This window comes from Arachis hypogaea, chromosome 12 (assembly GCF_003086295.3).
Source record: "Arachis hypogaea cultivar Tifrunner chromosome 12, arahy.Tifrunner.gnm2.J5K5, whole genome shotgun sequence".
Classification (NCBI taxonomy): Eukaryota; Viridiplantae; Streptophyta; class Magnoliopsida; order Fabales; family Fabaceae; genus Arachis; species Arachis hypogaea.
The window spans coordinates 86,853,564-86,869,783 of NC_092047.1; positions in this window are offsets into that span (position 1 = coordinate 86,853,564).

Below are 16,220 nucleotides of genomic sequence, written 5' to 3' on the forward strand. Positions count from 1 at the left end.
CTTATCTTCTTTCTCATCTTTTTCAAAACCACCTAACTAACTCTCTCTTCTTAATTTTCGAGAACTAACTCTCATATTCTCTCTCTTCTTTTTCAAAACCACCTAACTAACTCTCATATCTCTCAAATTTTCGAAAATATCTCTCTTCTTTTTCAAAACCACCTAACTAACTCTCTTCTCTCTTAATTCTCAAAAATTTCTTCTTCTCTTCCCTCCTCTATTTTAGAAAATTTAACAATTAAAATTCAAATCTTTTTAAAATTAATTTAATCTAATTTTTGAAAAATTAATTAATTAATTAAATAAAAATAAAAAATTTTAATTCTTATTTACTCTTTCTATTTATACTACTCTTCTTCCACATCTCTATTATTCAAAACTCTCCTATCCCTATTTCTTCTCTTGGTCTACCTCAACTTCTTTATCTTCTTCCTTTCTTCTTCATCTCACTTGGAGCTTTTTGCCAATTGGCACAAAAAGCTTTCTTGTGACTTCTCTTCCATCTTCTCAACTTTCATCCTCTCTTATTTACTCTTATCTACTATATCCAAGGTATTTTTCCTTTACTTATTTTATTTATTTTTATTTCAATTTTTATCTTCTTCTTCTTCCTCTACTTCTGACTTTAAGAAGGAGCTTCTTGCCTATTGGCATAGAAAGTTTTCTTGTTTTCTCTTTTTTTTTTCTTTTCTTCTTGTTTATGACCAAGAACAGGGATAAAGAACCCCTCTTGACTCTTGATCCTGAGGAGGCATTTACAACTAGCTAAAGCACAACACTCCGGAAGAGATCTTTCAGAAAGTTTTGAATAAGAAACAGAGGATATGGCCGAACCACAAGAGGATCCTAGAAAGGTCCTTGCTAACTTCACCATACCTACCTCTGACTTTTATGGCAGAAGGATTGATGTACCTGCCATTGGAGCTAACAATTTTGAGATTAAGCCTCAGTTAGTCTCTCTTCTACAGTAGAACTACAAATTCTATGGACTTCCAATAGAAGATCCACATCAATTCTTGGCAGAATTCTTACAGATCTGTGATACTGTAAAGACTAATGGAGTTAATCCTGAAGTCTACAAGCTTATGCTCTTTCCCTTTGCTTTAAGAGACAGAGCTAAGTTTTGGTTGGATTCCCAACCAAGAGAGAGTCTTGACTCTTGGGAAAAGCTTGTAAATGCTTTTCTGGCTAAGTTCTTTCCTCCTCAAAGGATGAGCAAGATTAGAGTGGAAGTTCAAATTTTCAGACAAAGAGAAGGAGAATCCCTCTATGAAGCTTGGGAAAGATACAAGCAACTGATCAGGAGATGTCCTCCTGACATGCCTCAAAGTGGTCCCTCATAGGCGTGTTCTATGATGGCTTGTCTGAGATATCCAAAATTTCATTGGACAGCTCTGTAGGTGGATCTCTCCACTTAAAGAAAACGCCTACAGAAGCAAGAGAGCTCATTGAAATAGTTGCAAATAACCAATTCATGTACACCTCTGAGAGGAATCCTGTAAATCATGGAACCTCTCAGAAGAAAGGAGTTCATGAAGTTGAGACTCTAAATGCCATCTTGGCTCAGAATAAGATCTTGACCCAACAGGTCAACATGATCTCTTAACATCTCACTGGGATGCAAATTGCAGCTGACAGTAATCAGGAAGCTTCTATTGAAGATGAAGCTTATGATCCTGATCAACCCACCATGGAGGAGGTGAATTACATGGAAAACCCTATAGAAACACTTACAACCTTTCATGGAGAAATCATCCTAACCTTTCATGGAAGGATCAACAGAAACCTCAATAAGGTTTCAATCAAGGTGGTAGGAACCAGAATAGGTTCAACAATAGACCACCATTCCCATCTTCTCAAGGGAATATGGAGACTTCTAAGCAAAGCCTTTCTGACTTAGCCACTCTAGTTTCCAGCCTCACTAAGACCACTCATAGTTTCATTAAAGAAACAAGGTCCTCCATTAGAAATTTGGAGGTACAAGTTAGTCAACTAAGCAAGAGGATCCCTGAGATCCTTCCTGACACTCTTCCCAGTAATACTGAGGTTAATTCTAGAGAAGAGTACAAGGCCATAACCATGGAGGTTGAGGCCGAATTGGAGGAGAATGGGAAGGCATTGAACGCCAGCGAAGAAGCCTTCACTGGGCATTCAACGCCCACCAGCCCAGGGAAGCTGGCGTTGAACGCTAGCAAGGATGTCCCTGCTGGGCATCTAACGCCCAGAATGCTAGAGGGACTGGCGTTGAACTCCAGTCATAGCACACCCTTTGAGTGCTCAAAGCCCACTCAAGAACCCTCTAGCCCAGAACCAAAGGAAACCATAAAGACTATTGAGGTTCCTTTGAATGCACTTCTGTAGTGCATGGGTTCTGATGACCACTCATCCTCAAGTGAGGATGAGACACTAGGGAAGAGCAAGTTGCTCGTTTCCTATAAGCAAATAATGAAGCTGAACACCAAACTATTTGGTACAAAGCCTCTGGAGGAAGAACCTCCATTGCTTACCAAAGAACTCCATGCTTTGGTTCAGCAAGAGCTACCTCAGAAGCTTCTAGACCCTGGACGCTTTCTGATTCCTTGTACCATAGGCACTATGACCTTTGAAAAGGCTCTATGTTACCTAGGGTCAAGTATCAACCTCATGCCACTCTCTGTAATGGAGAAGTTAGGCATACTTGAGGTACAAGCTGCACACGGCTCTTTAGAGATGGCAGCCAAGAGCATGAAGAAGCCATATGGCTTAGTGGAGGATGTCTTGGTTAAAGTTGAAAACCACTACATCCCTGCAAACTTCATTGTCTCGGACATAGGAGAGGATGAGGATGACTGTGTCATCCTTGGAAGACCTTTTCTAGCCACAACTAATGCTATCGATGATGTGGCTAAGGGAGAACTGATAAACCACTATTTTATAGTTTATCTTGTGCTCAATTGAGTGGTTTTTATCAACTCTTTACCCACTTATTCATACTATTTGCATGGTTTTACATTTGCCTTCCTAATTATGTGCTTTGATTGAAAACATGCTTCTTTGGCCTTAAGTTCCCTATGTTTAATCCTCTCTTATTACCATTAAATGCCTTGATATGTGTGTTAAGTGATTTCAGAGATTACAGGGCAGGAATGACTCAGAGGATGGAAAAGAAGCATGCAAAAGTGGAAGGAATACAAAAAGTTGGAGAAATTGCTAAGCTGTCCAGCCTGACCTCTTCGCACTCAAATGGTCATAACTTGAGCTACAGAGGTCCAAATAACGCGATTTCAGTTGTGTTGGAAAGCTAACGTCCGGGGCTTCGATTTGATATATAATATGCCATAGTTTTCCTGATGCTAGGCGACGCAAACGCGTGCTCCACGCGGACGCGTCGCAGTGACGAAAAACCAGCGTGACAGATTTCGCAACCAGCGATTTCTAGGCTGTTTCTGACCCAATTTTCGGCCCAGAAAGCACAGATTAGAGGCTATAAAGTGGGGGAATCCATTCATTCATGAGAACAAGCTCACAATTCATAATTTTTAGGATTAGATGTAGTTTTTAGAGAGAGAGGTTCTCTCCTCTCTCTTAGGATTTAGTTTTAGGATTTAGGATTATTTCTTCTTCATCACAGGTTCAATGATCCTTTAATTTATGTTTCTCTTTTACTTTTATCTACTCTAATGCTTTTTATTTGTATTTGACTTATGTTGCTCAACTGGCTTATGAACCCTTCATGTTAGAATTTTCTTAATTAATAATTTGAGGTATTTCAGTTTATGATTGTTTTATTCTATTTATGAATGCTTTTAATTTAATTTAGATATTTTCTTCCTTTTGGCTTTGGTTAAGTAATTGGTAACGCTTGAGCTGTCAAATAAAGCAGTGGTTGAAATTGGGAGTTGCTCCAATAACTCTAGTATTTCCATAGGAATTGACTAGGACCTGAGGATTAAGCTAATTAATCCACTTGAATTACCTTCATAGTTAGAGGTTAACAAAGTGGGATTAAGATCCAATTCTCATCACAATTGATAAGGATAGGACTTCCAGTTCTAATACCTTGCCAAGAGTTTATTTTATTATTTCTATTTTATCTTTCTTATCATTTAACATACTGGTTCCTTACTTTCAAACCCCCAATTTACAAGACTCATAACCAATAATAAGAACATACTTCCCTGCAATTCCTTGAGAAGACGACCCGAGGTTTAAATACTCGGTTATCAATTTTAAAGGGGTTTGTTACTTGTGACAACCAAAACGTTTGTAAGAAAGGTTGATTGCTTGGTTTAGTGACTATACCTGCAACGAGAGTTTATTATAACTTCTAAACCATCAATCCTCAGTTCTTCAAAATGGCGCCGTTGCCGGGGAATTGCAAACGTGTACCTTATTATTGGTTATTGTAAATATTTGCTTTTTGATTGTTTATTTGTTTTTATTTTTTTTATTTTTGCCTTTTCGTAAATTAAGAGGTTATTGGTTTTAGTTATTAAAAAAAAATTTCAAAAATTTGTTCCTCGTGTTCGTCTTGATCTTCAAGTTGTTCTTCGTGTTCATCTTGACCTTCAAGTTGTTCTTAGTTGTTTTCTTCGTTTTGATCTAAAAATTTTAAGTTCGGTGTTATTTTATTGTTTTTCTCTTTCCTCATTTAATTCAAAAATTCAAAAAAAAATTTAAAATTCAAAATTTCAAAAATTTAAAATTTCAATTTTCAAAATTCAAATTTAAAAATTTAAAATTCAAATTTCAAATTTCAAAATTTGAAAAAAAATTTCAAAATTTAAATCTTTTTCAAAAAAAAAATCATATCTTTTTCAAAATCTTATCTTACCTTATTTCAAAAATCAAATTTCAAAATTCAAATTTCAAATTTTCAAAATTCAAAATTTAATTTTCAATAACCTTTTAATTTAAATTTGTTTTTATTTTTTGTTTTTAAATTTTTATTTGTTATCATGAGTTCTCACCCCCATCGCTATGAGTCTAGTTACAATTATGTTGCAGGAAGAAGAAATTACAATGAGAACAGGCATCAAGGTTGGAACAATCAAAGATGGGAGGAGCCACAAGGATTTGATCAACCCTCTTGGCGACAACCACCTCCAATGGACTATCAACAACCACCACCATATGCATATGAACCCTTTCCTCAACATGACTTTAGACCACCAAACTCACAAGCCCATTTACACCATTTACCTCCATATGACCCTAACCCACATCCACCGTACCAACCACCGTATGAACCGAATGAGCCATACATAGATCCACCCCAACCTCCATTGGATAACAATACACTCATCTCTAACATCATTGGTCTCACCTCTACACTCCAAAATCTTATATCCCGCATGAACCAACCTTCTACCTCCAATATTCAACCTTCAAGCTCTAGTGCACTTCCTTTTCAACCACATAATGATCTTTTCATCCCATCACCACCCTCCATGGAAGAGCACCCACATCTATCAATCCAAGAGCAAGATGATCCCAATTATGCTATTGATATGGAACAGAAAAGAAGGAATCATCTTCGCGAATCCATACTTCATAAAGAGCTAGAGGAGGCCCTACGGGTAAAGGTAGGAGAGACCCTTGAAGATGAAAGAGTAGTTAAAAGGAGTTGTCATGGAAAGAAAATCATCGAGGATGAGTACGATTTCATACTTAAACAACTGGACAAAGCAGCAATTATTAAAAAGAAAGAAGTGGTTGCAGACTTAAGAGATGCTGTACCTCCATTGGAAAGTCCAGTCATAGAGCCTCCTTCCAAGATGGTTGCATTTGATGTTGAGGATGGTGTACAACCTCCAAAGTATATCATAGTTGAATACTTGGAAGAGGTTGGTCAAGAGATGGAGATTAAAGAAGAAGAAGCACAACCTCCCATGCCCTTGGAAAGCAGTGAAGAGGAGATTGAATTGGAAGAAGGCTACCAAGAGGAAGAGGTTGAAATTGAAGAAGCTTACAAGGAGGTGGAAGTTGTCAGAGAAGAGCCCAAGGGAGTGGAGCTTGCAAATTTGTTAGAAATACCTCCCCCTAAGTTGCCATCATCCTTCACAACATTCAAGTGGGTAAAATTCATATCCCTTAGCTTTCTAATCCCACTTGAATATGGTCTACTGGAGACAGATGGTCAACTTAGAGCTCTTTGTGGCATTAAAAGTAAGAGGAAGATGGCCAGTGGTAAGAATTGTCTTGCAAGGTTCATTATGGTTGGAAGCTTTAAGTTTAAACGCAAAGGTTGGTGTAGAACTCAATCGAATGGGTCTGAGAAGTTGTTTGGACGCTTTAGTGAGAATTCTAAGACTGAACCACCTAGATGGAATCATGATAATCAACTAGAAGATGGGTGCAAAAGCAAGATTTGGGACCCCAGAATTCATTCTGGCAATCAACACTCTTGGGACCTTGTCACTTGCTTTAACCTGCTTGAAGGCTTTCTGCGCCTAGTTTGGGATCCCAGAGGCTACTGGAATTACAAACATTGATGGAGATTCCTGGATGAGTTCAAGCACAAGCCACCATAACAAAGGACTCTCTAAATGTCCAACTTAAGGACTTTAACTAAAAGTGCTAGGTGGGAGACAACCCACCATGGTATGATTGTTCTTTTCTTTATTTTTAATTTTCCTATTCAATAACTCTTCTCTTTATTAGTACATTTCGTGCATCTGCATTTACATACTTTTATATATATATAAAAAAAACATGCACATGACGCGGCAGCGTTGCTGACGCGTCCGCATCACCAGTGCATTGGGAAGAAAAGAAATCGAACAGAGAGTCACGCGAGAGCGTGGCTGGAGGCGTGCCTTTGGCACAATTTGACCCACGCGACTGCGTCGCTGACGCGTCCGCGTCATATGGGAAAAATGCCTCCCACGCGTCCGCGTCACCCACGTGACCGCGTGGCCCTGTAAATCGACGTAAAAAAGGAGTATGGCTGAAAGTTGAGCTGGAATTGGGCTGGACTCGTGCTGGAAGCCCAAGCCCTACCACGCGACCGCGTGCCCCACGCGACCGCGTGCCCCACGCGGCCACGTCATTTTAAGAAAATGGCCATTGACACGTTCGCGCCAACCACGCGACCGCGTCACCCAAAATTTGGCAAAAGAGTTTCAAACAGAGAGTTGCGCGAACGCGAGGTTGCACTCGCACTAATCGCACAAATCAGGCCACGCGATCGCGTGACCCACGCATCCGTCTAACCTGAGCTTATCGCGCACCACGCGACCGCGTCACTCACGCGTCCACGTCACATGCGGCGCACAGCTTATCCAGATCAGCCAAATATCTTATCTTTTCTTCCCCAATCCTAATTTCTTCCATCTTTTCTTCTTTCTTCTTTCTTTCTTACTTTATCTTTTTTAACTTCTCATCCTTTTTCACTTCCATTCTATTTTACCTAATTTATTTACATACTTTTATTTATTATATTTTACTTCTGTGCATATTTTTATTTTCTTTTCTAAATTCATTATTTTTGCTTTGGTGTTAATTTTCTTATTTAACTATTGCATCTTCTCTTGAATTATTTTGGATACTTAGTGACTTGTTTTGGATAGGTAATATTATTTATATCAATGCCAATCTTTTATACCTGTATTACTTTTACATTGACATGAATTTATATTATCTCTCCTTACCCACACTCTCTTCCCTATTTTTGCAAATTTTTGCACTCTTGATTTGCCATGTACTTTGCATGTTGTAGCTACCATGTAATTGAGACCCTCATTATCTGGCATTAACCCAACCATATTTTATTTTATCTTTATTTCTGGGTTACTGTTCTTCTTTTTCTCTTCTTTTAGGCTGGCCACCGAAGACGGAAAAAGGGAAAAACTTCTATAAGGGAAAACAAACGAGTCCATTTGCACAATCCTTGAAGAAAAGCATCAGTTGGAACAACCCGTCCACCCGCACATCTCAGCATGCACCGAGGACGGTGCAATCTTTAAGTGTGGGGAGGTCGATACCGATCTTCATGGGTTAGTTACTCTTCTATCTCAACACCAATGGTTTATTTTCCTTGTTAGTTGTTGCATTTGCATGTTTGATTGCATGATTATTTGATTTTGTGCATATTTTTCCACTTGGTTAAAGTAATATTTTCTCTTTCAAGAAACCTTTTAGAGCATTTCACTAATTTGAATAAAATTTAATGTTAAACTTGTTTGAAGAAATATTATACTGGAACATGGTTTAGAGCTCGAACACACAAAACCTGTGAGATTTTTGAGCTTATTTGAATTGGTTGCATTTTACCAACCAATATTTTATTTGTGGTGTGTGTTGTTCTCTCTAAAATTGTGATCTTTGTCTTGCTTAATTCTATATTTTCATGGTTTGATGTATGCATACACTTACATGATTGAGGCCTTTGTTTCACTGAGCTTACATATCCATATGGCCTTACCCTTTCATTATTCTTTGCAAACCAATGTTGAGCCTATTATACCCCTTTGTTCTTTACTTTAGCACATCATTAACTCTAAGCGGAAAACAATAATGTCCTTAATTTGAATCTTTGGTTAGCTTAGACTAGTGAGAGTGCTCATGAATTAAGTGTGGGGAAGTGAATTTGGAAACATTTGGTTTGAGAATTGAGTATGTTAGAATTTTCCGAAAATGTGAAAAATGCTTAGGACATGATTCATGCATCCAATAATTTAATCATATGCATTGAGAAAAATAAAAGAAAAAAATTTAAATTTATTAAGAAAAGAAAAATAGAAAAAGGAAAAGAAAAAAAAAGTGAGAAAAAGAAAAGAAAAAAAAAGAGCAATTAAGCAAAAAGGGGACAAAATGCCCCAAAGTAAGTGGTGAAAGCAATGCATATGTACTGTACTTAAAATTAGAATGCATGAATATGTGAAAAACATGGTTAATGGACAGTTAGGTTTTGTATTATGATTACATGGATTGTCTAAGTTAGGTGGAAAGTTTAAGTTAATTAAGGATTCAGATTTTAGTCCACTTGGCCAAATACAATCCTACCTTGACCCTAACCTCATTACAACCCTTAAAAGACATCTTGATATGTGTATCTGTGCATTAAATTTATGTTAATTGTTAGATGAAGAGCAAGCCTTAGAAAGCAAGGTTAGTAGAGAATTGAGAGAATCAAACCTTAAACACTTGAGTGATTAGAGTGTATACACTACCAGTGAGGGTTCGATGTTTGATTCTTTGTTCCTGGCTTTCATGAGCTATTTTCTTCTACAAGCCTATTTGTACTTCATATGATTTGAATTAGTGAAATCCAGTTCATATTTATTCTTGGAGAATTTATTTACTTTTAAACCAAGTAGAAAAAAAAAAAGCATTCTTCATGTAGTTGCATCCATACAGATAGGTTGCATTCATACATTCTATCATTCCTGTTCACTCTATTATAGCTTCTCCTGAGCTTAGCATGAGGACATGCTAATGTTTAAGTGTGGGGAAGTTGATAAACTACTATTTTATGGTTTATCTTGTGCTTAATTGAGTGGTTTTTATCAACTCTTTACCCACTTATTCATACTATTTGCATGGTTTTACATTTGCCTTCCTAATTATGTGCTTTGATTGAAAACATGCTTCTTTGGCCTTAAGTTCCCTATGTTTAATCCTCTCTTATTACCATTAGATGCATTGATATGTGTGTTAAGTGATTTCAGAGATTACAGGGTAGGAATGACTCAAAGGATGGAAAGAAAGCATGCAAAAGTGGAAGGAATACAAGAAGTTGGAGAAATTGCTAAGCTGTCCAACCTGACCTCTTCGCACTCAAACGGTCATAACTTGAGCTACAGAGATCCAAATGATGCGGTTTCAGTTGCGTTAGAAAGATAACGTCCGAGGCTTCGATTTAATATATAATATGACATATTTTCCCTGACGCTAGGTGACGCGAACGCGTGCTCCACACGGACGCGTCGCAGTAACGAAAAACCAGCGTGGCAGATTTTGCAACCAGCGATTTCTAGGCTATTTCTGACCCATTTTTCGACCCAGAAAGCACAGATTAGAGCCTATAAAGTGAGAGAATCCATTCATTCATGAGAACAAGCTCACAATTCATAATTTTTAGGATTAGATGTAGTTTTTAGAGAGAGAGGTTCTCTCCTCTCTCTTAGGATTTAGTTTTAGGATTTAGGATTATTTCTTGTTCATCACAGGTTCAATGTTCCTTTAATTTATGTTTCTCTTTTACTTTTATATACTCTAATGCTTTTTATTTGTATTTGACTTATGTTGCCCAACTGGCTTATGAACCCTTCATGTTAGGATTTTCTTAATTAATAATTTGAGGTATTTCAGTTTATGATTATTTTATTCTATTTATGAATGCTTTTAATTTAATTTAGATATTTTCTTCCTTTTGGATTTAGTTAAGTAATTGGTAACGCTTGAGCTGTCAAATAAAGCAGTGGTTGAAATTGGGAGTTGCTCCAATAACTCTAGTCTTTCCATAGGAATTGACTAGGACCTGAGGATTAAGCTAATTAATCCACTTGAATTACTTTCATAGTTAGAGGTTAACAAAGTGGGATTAAGATCCAATTCTCATCACAATTGATAAGGATAGGACTTCTAGTTCTAATACCTTGCCAAGAGTTTATTTTATTATTTCTATTTTATTTTTCTTATCATTTAACATACTGGTTCCTTACTTTCAAACCCCCAATTTACAAGACTCATAACCAATAATAAGAACATACTTTCCTGCAATTCCTTGAGAAGATGACCCGAGGTTTAAATACTCGGTTATCAATTTTAAAGGGGTTTGTTACTTGTGACAACCAAAACGTTTGTAAGAAAGGTTGATTGCTTGGTTTAGTGACTATAATTGCAACGAGAGTTTATTATAACTTCTAAACCATCAAGAACTAACCCTAAAGTTAGGGGAGGATCACATCTTATTCAAGATGCCTCATCCTAGCTCTCCCTCTAAAAGAGAGATAACAGTGTAACACCTAGTGTGCCAACCCTCTCTTTCTGTGCAGAGCTCGGCAGAGCCCCCAGATATCAATTTTAAGTTTGGTGTTGGGTAGCCCTCAACAAGATCTAAGCACAGAGGTACTAAAAAGAAAGTACTTAAAGGCTAGAGGAGCAAGAAAGTTCCAACTGAAGGCCTCTCACCTAGCATGAGAGTTGTCTTCACTAAGAATCCAGTCTTGCCACATACAGTGAGTTGTGTCCTATCTCTAGAGCATGTAGAGCTCATTTATAAGAGGACAAGCAGAAAATTCACTGTAAGGGGTGAAAATCTGAGCCCTTACTCACCTTCTTAAGGAGCTGAAGGTTAAGCTAGTGACTTTAAAAGAGCGCTTGTTGGGAGGCAACCTAACTTTACTGAACCTTATTTTATTTTATTTTTTGTTCTGTCTTAGAGTCATGATCATGTGCATCAGTCCAGAGATAGAATTCACAGCAGTGAAAACAGAACACTTCGGAAAGAGTGTCAAAGTTGAACACTAGTGAGGAAGCCTTCCTGGGCGTTCAATGCTCCAAGAGGGGAACATTGCTGGCGTTGCACGCCAGCCAAGGAGCAGCCACTGGGCATTCAAACGCCAGTGCAGAGAAGCAAGAAATCTGGAATTCCCTAGCCTCTCAAGACCAAGAGGTCCCACAGAAGCTCCACCTACCCCCCACCTTCTTCCCCATTGATCATATTTGCTCGAGGATGAGCAAAACTCTTAAGTTTGGTGTTGCAAAAGCTTTGCTTTGTGACTTCTACCACTCTTAAGTATAGAAGAAGAGGATGGAGCAAACTAGAGAGCATGCACATGAGCTTGTGCAACCGCCTCAACAAAGACAAAGGAGTGACATAGAAGAGATCAAGCACTACGTGGGATCCTTAAGAAGGAGCACTGGCCACCATTATTCAGGTGGATTCGTTCTCTTTTACTCCTTTCCTGTTATTTTTCTATTTTTTGTCTATTTATTTATCTGTTTTCTTGTCCTAGTTGCATGATCATTTTCATTTGATGTCTTTAAGCTGTAAAATGTTCCATATATCTCTCACCTTGCCTAAATAAAAATTTTTATCTGAAAAGAACTGAGAGGTGCATGAATTTCAAGTTTAAAATAAGATTAGTTTAATTAGTTTTATGTGGTGTCATTTGATTTTGTTTTCTGAATGGTTGAGTTAAACAGTGCATATTTGAAGTTGAAATTTTAGAATATTAGCTCTTGAAAGAATAAGGAAAAAGGAAAAATATTATTGATAATATGAAAAATCTGAAAATTGATTCTTGAAGAAAGAAAAAGCATCAAAAAGCAAAACAAAAAGCATGTTGCAAAAGAAAAAAAAATTTATATGCATGCAAGAAAGAAAAAAATGGCAAAAAAGAAAAAAAATAAAAATAAAAAGCAGAAAAATCCATTACTTCCCAAAAATGCAGGAAAAGGAGGGCAGATTGAAAAAGCCAATAACCCTTAAACCAAAAGGCAAGGGTAAAATGACCCAAGGCTTTGAGCATCAGTGGATAGGAGGGCTGAAAGGAATAAAATCCTGGCCTAAGCGGCTAAACCAAGTTGTCCCTATCCATGTGCTTGTGGTGTGAAGGTGTCAAGTGAAAAGCTTGAGACTAAGCGGTTAAAGTCGTGGTCCAAAGCAAAAAAACTGTGCTTAAGAACTCTGAACACCTCTATCTGGGGACTCTAGCAAAGCTGAGTCACAATCTGAAAAAGGTTCATCCAGGTAAAGTGTATGTGGCATGAATGTATCCGGGGCTAATACTGGAAAATAGAGTGCTTAGGGTCACGGCCAAGACTCAGAAAGCTGTGTTCAAGAATCAAAATAAGCTTAACTAAGAGAGTTAATAATATCATCTGGATTCTAAGTTCTTAAGGATGCCAACATCTCTGAGTTTCAATGGATAGTGAGATGCCAAAACTATTCAGAAGCAAAAAGCTACTAAGTCCCGCTCATCTAATTTTAACTAAGCTTCATTTGAAACTTAGAAATTTATTGTATCTTAATTTTCTTTTGTATCCTACTGTATTTTTAGTTTCTTTGGGACAAGCAACAGTTTAAGTTTGGTATTGTGATGAGCGGATATTTTATACGCTTTTTGGCATCATTTTCATATAGTTTTTAGTAGTTTTTATAGGTTTTAGTGTTAAATTCACATTTTTGGATTCTACTATGAGTTTTGTATTTTTGGACAATTTCAGGTATTTTCTGGATGAAATTGAGGAGTTGGAGCAGAAGTCTGATTCAGAGACAGAGAAAGCACTGCAGATGCTGTCCAGATCTGACCTGCCTGCATTTGGAAGAGCTTTTCTGGAACTACAGAAGTCCAAATGGAGGGCCCTCAATGGCTATGAAAAGCTGACTTCCAGATTTTTCAGCAATATATAATAGTCCATACTTTGCTTTGGATTAGAAGGCCCAAAACTGGCATCCAACGCTAGCTTCCTGCCCCCTTCCAGGTGTCTAGCGCCCAAAGAGCAGAGCCCAGCGTCCAAAAGCCCAGAGAGGACCCCCTATCTGGCGTTCCACACCCAAGGAGCCTCATAGCACGTGGATCTCATTAAAGCTCAGCCCAAACACTCACCAAGTGGGCCCCAGAAGTGAATTTTAGCACTAGATAGACTAATTTAACCTTACTAGTCATTTGTTTAGTATTTAAAGGATTTGATCTATGTAATTTAGGGGGGAATGGACATCACTTTTCTCATTATTCACGTTTTTCTATTGTTTTTACCTTCAGTATGAGTTTCTACACCTCCTAGGTTGAGGGGAGGAGCCCTGCTGAGTCCTTGAATTAATAAAAAGTATTATTGTTTCTTCTTCGATCCGTGTTTGATCTATCTCTAAGATATATATTCCGATCTTCATCGTGGTGAGCAGGATGATCTGATAAATTAGCTCTGTTCATCACATTAAGACGAACGTGCCTGAAAAACACCCGCGTCTACTTGGGTTCGTGTGAATACCTGGAAGAAAAGCACGAGCCAACAGCTATGTTTATACATCTCTCAGACGGTTAATCCACGATTTCATTGGAGACTTCTCGAGACACCAATTCAGCTGATCTCCAGGGAGATTAGGGTCTCCAAGGTATAGGATAGAATCCAAAGAAGCAGCGTTCTCTGATCCGGAAGATTCGACCTTGTCTGTGGCGTTTTGAGTAGAATCGCCAAGAGAATGGACTGCTATGCGCTTCGCCCTTCGTCAGATTGAGTAACCACGGCTAATGGCCACGGCCGTGTTCATTCTGTAGCAGAGGAGATCAATGACCACTGGCAATGGCTTTGATCACTTACAACCTGCCATAGAAGAAGATCATTCACAAGCAAAGAAGATAATAGTACCAGAGTTAGTTCAGAAAGACAAAGCAACTCCAACTCTCAACTCTATTCCTATCCCTGAAAACACTTGTTTTACAAATACAAATTATGAATAGTTTCCTCTAATCCAAAGACCTTTTGATTCTGCCTGACTAAGACCTGTAAAACAACCATAGCTTGCTTCAAGCCAAAATCCTCATGGGATCGATCCTGACTCGCTCAGGTATTACTTGGACGACCCAGTGCACTTGCTGGTACTGTTGCTGTTGTACGAAATAGTGTGGGTTTTGCGTACATGCGCACCAGTATACAATAAGATGTAACCAAGAGGTCGGATTGGGGTATCTCCCAGTCCGAAGAGGTTATCTGGGTATGCCTTTAGATCCTTTTCTTCAAACCTGAGCTTGTCAAAAGCGGATTTAAACAAGATATCAGCCGAGCTACTTTGGTCTATCAAGGTTCTGTGGAGGTTAGCATTTGCCAATATCATAGTTATCACCACAGGGTCGTCATGTGCAGGTAGTATTCCTTTAGCATGTTCTTTAGTGAACGAGATAGTGGGCAGGTCAGTCAATTGGTTGTCTTCCCTGACTTGATATACCTCCTTGAGGTGTCTTTTTCATGAGGATTTTAATATTCCTCTTCCTGCAAACCCCCATTGATCATGTATATATGTCGTTCTGGGGTGTGAGGAGGGCATTTTGGTTATCTTCTTTCTTTATCTCGTCTTCTTTTCCTTGGGTCATCCGATCTGTCGGCCAAGTATTTGTCATGTCAGCCTTCTCTGGCCAACTTTCCTATGATATTCTTTAAGTCGTAACATTCATTGGTGGAATGCCCATAGAGCTTATGATACTCGCAATATTCTGTCTGACTTTCAGCTTTCTTGTGTTTAATCAGACGAGGAGGTGGGAGCTTCTCCATATGGCATATTTCTCTGTACACATCCACCAGGAAAACCCTTAAAGGAGTGTAGTTATGATTTCTATGTTCTAGTTCTCTTCTTCTCTCTTTTTGGGCTCCTTTTCCTTTTTTGAGGGTAGTAGGGCAGGTTTGTTTGTGAGAAAGGTTTCCTAAGTCAGGAATTTTTTTCTATGTTAATGTATTTTTCTTCCTTTTCTTGAACTTCGTTCAAAGAAGTCGGGTATCGTTTGGATATTGACTGGGAGAATGGTCCCTCCTTTAGACCATTGACTATGCCCATGATCACGGCTTTAGTGGGCAGATTTTGAATTTCTAGGCAGGCCTTGTTGAACTTTTCCATATAGTCACAATGAGTCTCGCCGACTTCTTGCTTAACTCCCAACAAGCTTGGGGCGTGCTTGGTTTTATCCTTTTGGATAGAAAATCTGGTTAAAAACTTTCTAGCAAGGTCGTCGAAACTGGTTATTGATCGGGGTGGTAAGTTATCAAACCACTTCATGGCTACCTTCGTTAGAGTATTCGGGAAGGCTTTACAACGGGTGGCGTCGGAAGCATCGGCCAAATACATTCTTCTTTTAAAGTTGTTGAGGTAATGGCTTGGGTCGGATGTTCCGTCATAGAGATCCATGTCGGGTGATTTGAAATTTCTGGAAACTTTATCCCTCATGATCTTTTCTGTGAACGGATCTTCTCCTCCCAAGGGGCTTTCACCATGAACCACCCGGTCATTCCTATTTTGTAGATAAGCTTCCAGCTTCCGGAGCTTATCTTCTAGCTCCTTTCGTCGTCCCACCTCTCTTCGTAACTCCCATTCTGCTACCCTTTGTCGTTCAGCCTCATGTTTGAGCTGTTGTAGTCGATCCCCCTGGCCATGAACCAGGTCCAGGATCTCGGTTGTATGAGAGAGGTTCTCATCCTCGAGATGATGGACTTCAGAATGGATCCTTCTTCGGTGAGGATTTCCTGAAGTCCATTCGCTGTGAACCCTTGAGGATTATGTGGTGGAGGTGGAAGCATGATGG